The sequence below is a fragment of the Apus apus genome, chromosome 2 (assembly GCF_020740795.1).
Source record: "Apus apus isolate bApuApu2 chromosome 2, bApuApu2.pri.cur, whole genome shotgun sequence".
Classification (NCBI taxonomy): domain Eukaryota; kingdom Metazoa; phylum Chordata; class Aves; order Apodiformes; family Apodidae; genus Apus; species Apus apus.
The window spans coordinates 113,681,541-113,690,546 of NC_067283.1; the positions used below are offsets into that span (position 1 = coordinate 113,681,541).

At 40.5% G+C, this 9,006-nt stretch overlaps 3 non-coding genes across 3 annotated transcripts; 1 reads left to right on the forward strand and 2 right to left on the reverse strand.

The window, feature by feature from the left end:
• Positions 1 to 621: 621 nt before the first annotated feature.
• TRNAA-AGC (transfer RNA alanine (anticodon AGC)) lies at positions 622 to 694 on the reverse strand. Its single transcript has one exon. It is a non-coding gene; the product is annotated as a tRNA-Ala (tRNA).
• A 2,360-nt stretch (positions 695 to 3,054) lies between these two features.
• Positions 3,055 to 3,127, forward strand: TRNAA-AGC (transfer RNA alanine (anticodon AGC)). Its single transcript has one exon. It is a non-coding gene; the product is annotated as a tRNA-Ala (tRNA).
• Positions 3,128 to 4,839: 1,712 nt separating this feature from the next.
• Positions 4,840 to 4,912, reverse strand: TRNAA-AGC (transfer RNA alanine (anticodon AGC)). The gene has a single exon. It is a non-coding gene; the product is annotated as a tRNA-Ala (tRNA).
• Between the last annotated feature and the right edge of the window lie 4,094 nt (positions 4,913 to 9,006).

The following is a 9,006-nucleotide window of genomic DNA, read 5'->3' on the forward strand; positions in this document are numbered from 1 at the left end:
AGCATCAGTCCTGCTTCCTCTCACATGCTCAGCAAGCACTCTACCATTGGAGCTAATTCTCTCCCTTTAATTGATTACAGAGATCACAGAAGTCTCACTTTCAGGGTCTACTTAAAATTGTAGTTCCATACATAAAATACAGTCTTCTCTCTTGCTCTGGTCCATCTGTTCACAAATGAAAACACATTCAATTTTTATTCTAAAACAGGTGTCAAATAATAAATTTGTAGTATTTAATTTAGCATTTCCAGTTGAAGAAACAAAACAAACCAGAAAAGACATGTTTTCCAGGTGCACAAAATTAATTAAAAAAAAGTTTATTGTTAGAAATTCCTGAGAGGAAGTATTTGGAAGTATTGGAAGTTCCAGCATTTAGTTTTCTCCCTGTAAAACTCAGTTTCCATTTTATTTTTTTTAATATGAGTTAATTGTTTTAACTTATTAAAATCAAACATATGGCAGCCTTTAAGAAATAACCCGTGTACATCTGAAAAATAAGAGCGTATTTACATGAGTAATTCCAGTTTGGTACATGAAAACATCTTGTGTAGTTAATTGAGTTTTCTCTCTGAAAACATCTTCTGTAGTTGTTTTCTCTCTACCTCAAACAAAACACGCCAATGGAGAATGCGGGCATCGATCCCGCTACCTCTCGCATGCTAAGCGAGCGCTCTACCATTTGAGCTAATTCCCCGTACTACTGCAACCCTTGTCCTGTAAATATAGATTTTAATTGTCACACCAGCATGCACCATCTGACCAGGGTCTGCTCTGTCATGAATAATGACCCCAGGGCAGCCCTTCAGAACACTTACTGCCATCTGACCTTTGAGCTTGTCTGTGTTTACTACCCAAGATGACAAACTCCCTGAGGACTGCGGTAAGGCACTTCATGCCTACTTGCATGACAAATCCACGACCCGTAGCCTTTCAGTGCCACCCAGCTCGCACTAGATTTGTGCTTTGAGGATAACAGCTGCTGCTGTGTTGAGGGAAAGGCACATCACAGACAGTGCAGTGGAGGAGCCTGAAGATCATACAAAACTTGCACTCAACCCTGGTGTCCTCCAAGAACACCATCTTAGCGAGCAGAAGTCAAACCTTATTAAATTAGCTTGTATCAATTTATACTAGTGTTGCCAAAGAGATGAACCAAAGTGATCTGTGTTAAATCAAACTACGTGGACACAAAGCTTTCACTGCTGAAACACCCCAGAGAAATTAAAAAATGGAATTTAAAAGGTCAGGTTATTTTCAGCCATGTCGATTAAGGAAGTTCTCCCAACCAAGTGGAGCAATTAGAAAGTATTAGTTGCTGTGTTACTGAAAACTTATCAATCACAAACATTCAAGATCATATAACAATGAAACACACATCTTAATCACTGATGTGAAATACACATCTTAATCACAGCCCCCTCCCTGGAGGTGTTCAAGGCCATGTTGGCTGGGGCTTTGTGCAACCTGATCTAGTGGGAGGTGTCCCTGCCCTTGCAGGGGGGTTGGAACTAGATGACCTTCCTGGTCCCTTCCAACCCAAACCATTCTATGATTCTATGAAAATAGTACTATTGCAGATGTCTTTCCTCATCCTTACCTGACTTATTCAAGAAATAAACTTTTCCTGTGAGCTGAATTGTCCAAGCTTTAAGCCTTTTCAGTGGCAGCAGAGTGAGATTTAGGGGTGAAAACAAGGTAATCTACTATTTTCATACTGAGTCAGGCTGCACAAGGCAGATAAAGAAAACTGTCCACAGAGCTGAACCTTGTGAAATATGATATGGGAAAGCTCCCAGCTGCAGATGTGCACTGAGCCTCAGACATGTGCCTGTGAGACAGACTGAAACCACTTTTGCATATTTATTTTCCCTCTCAAGTTTACTCCACTGAGGAAAATGAAAACAGTTACAATATACTGCAAGAAATGCTAAGAACTATTTTTTGTTTATTGTTGTGCAAAGACTTGAGGAAAGGCAGGTGACTGTTTAAATTCTAGGAGAATGTTTGCAGGGATACTGTGGGTTTTAGTTCCCACATCTTGGCCTGAATCTGGGCTGTGATAGAGTGGAAGTACTGCCTTACCTCAGAGAAGCTGTAATTAGCTAATCCTTAATTTCAGAATTGATTTTCTTTTGACTGGATGCCGTCACCAGTAAGTCAAATCCATTAGAGTAAAAGAGCAGTGCAAGTATTGTTGGATTACTATACACATTTTACTTGACTAGCAGAACTTACTTTTCTGCATTTAAACAGAAAGTGAGGAAACTTGTATTAAATATAACTTTCAATGCCTTTGCTGTTTAAAAGTATATCAGTGTAACCACTCTCACTCTAAACTACATTTTTGTTCTTTAAATTCAGAAAGCATTCCTTGATTTAATAACCTGGGAATAGAGCTTTGCCAATGTGCTTCTGACAGCAAATTCAGTCAATGTGACTACACTTGAATTTTTGAATCTCTAAAATGTTTTTACTCACCCCATATATTTAAGATGCGATACTACTTTGACTGAATCATTAAAGTAAATACAAAAAGGTAGAAATACCTTGAAGACAATTTAGGAAGATATAAATTAATACTTTCTCTCCACAAACTATGATAAACATGAACTTTTACACCATTATATTTATCAGTTACATACAGCTCATTAGAGGATAAAGTTGGAAAAGAAAATAGAAAGACTTGAAAAACAAGGAGAAGGAAAACTTCATTGCCCTCGGTGACTTTTAACAGTGTACTTTCTAGATTTACAAGTCTTTTGGTATCTGCATTGTAACAGAGGTAAAAAAAAATAATAAAATAGTTCTCTCTCCTTCCTGCATATACACCAGAGGAGGCTTTACTCGGGAAAGTACATATTGTTTTACCGGAGCATCCTGGCAGATAATGCATCAGTGCGCTTCTCATATCTCAAGTGAGTCTTCCGGCTTTGAATCCAACAGGCTTTCTACACGGATACAGGGGTCCCTGGGTGTCACTCAGCCGTCAGCCCAGCTCAACCAGTCAAGCTGTGATTCCGCTGTCAAGAACCCGCCCCCAAAGCTGCCCTTTAAGGGGAATTAGCTCAAATGGTAGAGCGCTCGCTTAGCATGCGAGAGGTAGCGGGATCGATGCCCGCATTCTCCAGTGTTTTTGAGGGAGTATTCCCTACAGTAGACATTAGGTTTTCCTCCAAAAATTATCCAGGTTTGTGAAAGGAAATATGTATCTACCGTTTCATACAGCATCTAAAATAGGAAAAAAAGGTCCCAATCAGCATACTACAGCAGTGAGGAGTGTCATCACATTAAACACCCAATACTAACGTTGTCCTGTAACACAGGACAATAAACTCACTTCTGTCCCCTTACAAGTGCACTGAATTGTTTTTGGCTTTAATTATAAGAAAACTCAGTGAAATTGTCCATAAGAAGATGCTAAAGTCCGGAGCTGTCTATATAATCATCTGCTCATGGCAGAGTTCTCTCTCCAGCTCCTTTGCTCCTGTTGTACTGAGGATGGGCAGGACAGACCTGGCCTTCACCCACATTTCAAGGGACATTCCATCTCTCACAATTTCACTCAAATACAAAAATATATTTGCACTTCAATTAAAATGCTTGTCTATGATCAACATTAGCACCTTCCATCATTCATATTACACATGTGCTTCTCAAAATAGACTCATTTGAACCTTTTCAAAACTCACACAGAAAAATGCACCTACATTTAAAATTACACCAGACCATTGGGCAGTGTAAGCAGAGAACCAAAACTGTAGCACAGCCAAAATTCAGGAGAAGCAGTGGGTTCAAGCCAGGAGGGTGTGTTGATCTGCTGGAGCGTAGCAAAGCTCTACAGCAAGACCTAGACAGGTTAGATCAGTGAGCCAAGGTTAACTGTATGGGGTTCAACAAGGCCAAGTGCTGGGTCCTGCACTTGGGTCATAACAGCCCCATGATAAGCTACAGACTTGGTGATGTGTGGTTGGAAAGCTGCAGGTTGGAAAAGGACCTGGGGGTATTGATTGACCGTCAACTAGACATGAGCCAGCAGTGCACGCAGGTGGCTAAGAAGGCCAATGGCATCCTGGGCTGTATTAGGAACACAGTGGCCAGCAGGAATAGAGAGGTGATCGTCCCCCTGTATTCAGTGCTGGTGAGGCCACACCTTGAGTATTGTGTTCAGTTCTGGGCTCCTCACTATAAGAAGGACATAGAAGTGCTGGAGCATGTCCAGAAAAGGGCAACAAGGCTTCTGCAGGGCCTAGAGCACAAGTCCTGTGAGGAGCAGCTGAGGGTGCTGGGGTTGTTCAGTCTGGAGAAGAGGAGGCTGAGGGGAGACCTCACTGCTCTTCACAGCTACCTGAAAGGAGGTGATGAGGGGGGCAGCCTCTTCTCCCTGATGTGTGATAGGACCAGAGGGAATGGATGCAAGCTGCACCAGGGGAGGTTTAAGTTTGATATTAGGAAGCATTTCTTCACTGAAAGGGTTGTCAGGCATTGGCAGTGGTGGAGTCATCATCTCTGGATGCATTTAAACGGCATGTGGACCTGATGCTTAGGGACACGGTTTAGTGGTGAGCTTGCGGTGTTAAGCCTAGGGCTGGACTGGATGATCTTGGAAGTCTCCTCCAGCCAGAGACATTCTATGATCTGTCAGTGTGCTTTCACTTCATTCTTTAAAACACTTTAACAGGAATTTACTTCTCTTTTGTGCAGGCAGCTATTCTAACTTCAGATAACATAGACGTTTACAGGCCTCTCTTTTCCAAAGCAGGAAATTAATTATCAGCGGTAAGCTGAAAAGTACGAGGTGCTGTTAACAGCAGAGAGAAACTAACGCGTCTCAGTGAAAAATGGAGAATGCGGGCATCGATCCCGCTACCTCTCGCATGCTAAGCGAGCGCTCTACCATTTGAGCTAATTCCCCTCGGTGACACCAGGGGTTGCTTACTGCCACTTCCCACTTCCCTGCCTCTCCCTGACAGACCGAACAACCCCCAGTGGCACTGACACTTCATCTGTCTCAAGTAGAAACAAAACTTTCTCCCAGTAATCACATTGATTTTCTACCCCAGTATCATCACACTGGTAGCTGTGCAGTCAGAGGCCACCGCTCGGGTTCTAATCCCTCACGGAAGTCACTAGCAGGCAGGAACAGAAGGCAACTTCTCAGTTAAATGCAGGAACAACAAGGTCTTTCTTAAAGTGCATGGATTTTGACAGCCTGAGTGGGAATTTTGCCTCACATGAAATATGGACTCTTTGATATAACAGCATATGTTTTATTCAGCTGAGCTGCATCTGGATAACAGAAGGCCTTGTGCTCCCGAGCCATTGCAGATTTATGTTCACACAAAACCATTCTGACTGTTTAGAGAAATATGGATCTATTTAAAGATTGTATTTTTCTAAAATAGTTTTTTCCTATTTGTAATCCATCGGTGGAAGTGAATCAGCTAAATGACTTCACCCATTTCCTCATATTATATTACAATATAATAGATGTGACTGAATAGAATAATAGAATGGTTAAGGTTAGAAGGGACCTTAAAGAACATGAGTTTTCAACCTCCCTGCTATGAGCAGGGACACCTCATACTAGACCAGGCTGCACAAAGCCTCATCCAGCCTGGCCTGGAACACCTCCAGGAAGGGGGCTTCCACAGGTCCCTGGGCAACCTATTCCAGTGCCTTACTATCCTCATGGTGAAGAATTTATTTCAGATGTCTACCACAAATCTCTCCTCTTTCAGTTTAAAACCATTACCCCTTGTCCTATCACTGCCCTCTCTGGTGAGAAGCCCCTCCCCAGCTTTCTTGTAGCCCCTTCAGGTACTGGGAGGCCACTATAAGGTCTCCCTGGAGCCTCGTCTTCTCCAGCCCAAACACCCTCAGTCTGTTTCTCTAGCAGAGGTGCTCCAGCCCTCTGATCATCTTCACAGCCCTTCTCAGGACCCACTGCAACAGCTCCATGTCTCTCCTATGCTCAGGGCTCCAGAGCTGTAGCCACTACACAGAACAGAGTTCTTACAGTTCTTTCACTTGTGGCAATAGAGTTTGGGCCCAAGTTAAAAGAAAGGGAAAAAAAAGAGCAAGCACTCAAATGGAACATTGGAAAAAAAACCCAAACCCTAACAGAGCACATTGTTTGCATGTCTCACAAATTTTTAAGGTGTGACTGTACCACCAGATAGACACACACATTCACATATACATATAAAAACCCAAGAATATATAATTTAAATGTGGAAAAAAATAATGGGTATAATGAAACCATAGTGAAAATTCTGTTTGGTGGCTTTGGTTTCAGCTCTGCAAGATCAGAGTCAGAAAACAAAAAAGCAAGCAGGGACTCAGTGTTTCCTGTTAACTACTGAAGTCTTCTCCCTTTGAAAGTGTCATTAAGAGGAAAAAAAAAAAAGTAACTGTTTATGACTTCACACAGTCATAAAAAAGAAGAAGAAGCAGGCAGTAAGTGCAAAGACACACAATTTACTTGATTAAAACCCTAAGAAAAGGAACCTTGGGGAATCATGTTTCTTTTCCCTGTAAAAAGAGAAAGGGAAGTTTGAGTGAATCCCTCAGAAATCTTGTAGTGGTCTGGGACTTTAGCTTTGATTCTAGAAAATGAAATAATAAAAAATAAAGAATTCTGAACTTCTATTTAATATTTTAAGTGTACATACTTGCCTTTCTGGAAAAAAACCCAATATCTGAAAAAAATTTATTGAATAACTCTAGAAATAAGGATCTCTTAGTTTGCTTCCTGATTTGCCCAAGACCCTTGAGGACACATTAATCACACTGACATGGAAAGATCTTTCAATTCTCTCCTCTACAAGGACTCCATGACTTCAGAAAGTACAATAATCCAATTACAGTCTTTGCAGGACTTCTAGGTTAATACCTGAATACAGATTTGATTTTTTTTTTAACTGGGATTACATTTGTGTCCATGAAATAAACCACAGTATCAAATTTTAGAGTTTTACTGAGCCAAATATTTAAAGATCCTAAATCATTCTCTGCATGTATCACTCTTGCTGTGCTCTATATAATTGAAGAACAACATCTGTAGAAGTGCTCTGCAGTCAACAACTCAGTACTTGTCTGTAGCCAGAAGTTTCAGACTCAGAGAGTGGAGGTTTATCAGACAGAATCAAATCCCACATGATCAACTTATATGTTAACACATTTTAAAACTATTTGACCAACCGAACTTCAACACCGAAACAACTACTTGTACAGCATTTCCTCCAGACTCTCTCACCTGTTCAACCCTGAAAATGAAGCACTTCTCCCTTCTCCACTGTGCTTTTCCAACTTACATCTGACCTTCAAGTGCATTACTGAAACTTTTTTTTTTTTCCTTTTTTGGCTACAGCAGATCCCAGAGAGCATGGTATTGTGGCATTAGGCCTAGCAGAATCCCAAAATGGGAGGGAAAAAGGTGTTAGCTGAAAAACATTAAAACAACATCTCCAGTTTACATTTGTACCTGTAGGAATGGTTTTATTACTGTATAAAGTTCTAACAGTAGAAAGGATGGGGATACTCTGTGAAGGAACTTCTGGCTTTCTAATGCAATACCACTTTCTCATTACTTTTCTTTCCAATTCCATTCAGAGTGTAAGACAATTGCTAAAGTACCTTGGCTTTCTTGCCCAAACAACTTGCATCATCCTTTAGGTACATAAACCCTTTCCTTCTTCTTTTTCCTTTGTCCATCATGGCGTCTGTAATTTCTGAACACCATGTGCATACAGAACTAAAACACTGACAACAGATTTTAGGAACCCCACCGTACAACATGGTGCAGAGTATGCTGCGCTTCAAAAGATGACACAGAAAACCTCTGAACAGCTTGACTAAGGGAAGCCTAAATGGCCCTACAGGTGCAAATTCACTTTTAAGGTAGAACAGAAGCAATATAAAATAAATCCAGTGCCTTTTTTCATCCAAAGGTACTCTAGGAATATTACTATTTTAGGAATAGTAAAATAATCATAACAAAAAGAATAGAAAACAGAATTTTCTAGAGAAGGCAGAATAACCAGAGGTGAACCAAAAAAAGCAAGACATTAATTATTATTAACCAGAGAAAGAAGAGAGAGAATTCACAAGCTATCACGACCATTAATTGTAAATCACAAAAGCTAACCTCACTTTCTGAAATTGTCAAACACTGCCAATTAGGACCACTGGTCTAACCCCAAATCCCCGTACCAAAAGCCCTGTACACGCTCTCCCATTAATGAACTCCAGCATCTTGTTATCTGCTCCCTACCTCTGGTTGAGACAGCTGGCTTTTGGGAAAAAATGTTTCTCCCTCTCATATTAAAGCATAATCAATGTGGAAAGAAGCACGTGAAATTAATTTGTAGAAGGCAATTAAGTTCTTACAGCTGGAATTATTCTGCAGATACCACAGACTTTTCAGCAACTGGCTGACAGAAAGCCCCACTAGGCAATACATCTGGCGAAGTAAGAAAGCTTGATACTTCTTTTACCCTATGATGTCTGCACGTGACCAGTGGGATTTTTCCACCAAGAGCTCTGAAACATCCAGAAGTTCCTTTACTTAGTCACATAGTAATTGCAAACACAGCACTTAATTATGATAAAAACACTCCAGAACACCAGAGTGACAGAATTCCACTTCCAGAAGTGACTCAGTTATGCCAGTTATGACACAATACATTTCAGTACACTAGAGTAACAACCTAGCTTTAAATGAGCTGGCTTGATTACTATAAAACAAGATAAAATGTTGAGTGGAATTTTTATCAGAATGCCTTCTGCTCTCTGTATGAGTGACAAAAATGGGAGATCTAAAATAACTCTCAGATAAAAAAGCATTATTTTCTTCCAAACAGTAGTACATAACTCTAAGATTTATACTGCAAAGCAATTAAACAAACCAATCCCCAAAAACAACTTTAACCCTTACAGATTTTGTGTTCAGTTGGTTGCTTGTTTTTTGGTTTTTTTCTTCCCCCCTTAGTATTCTTTCAGAATAAA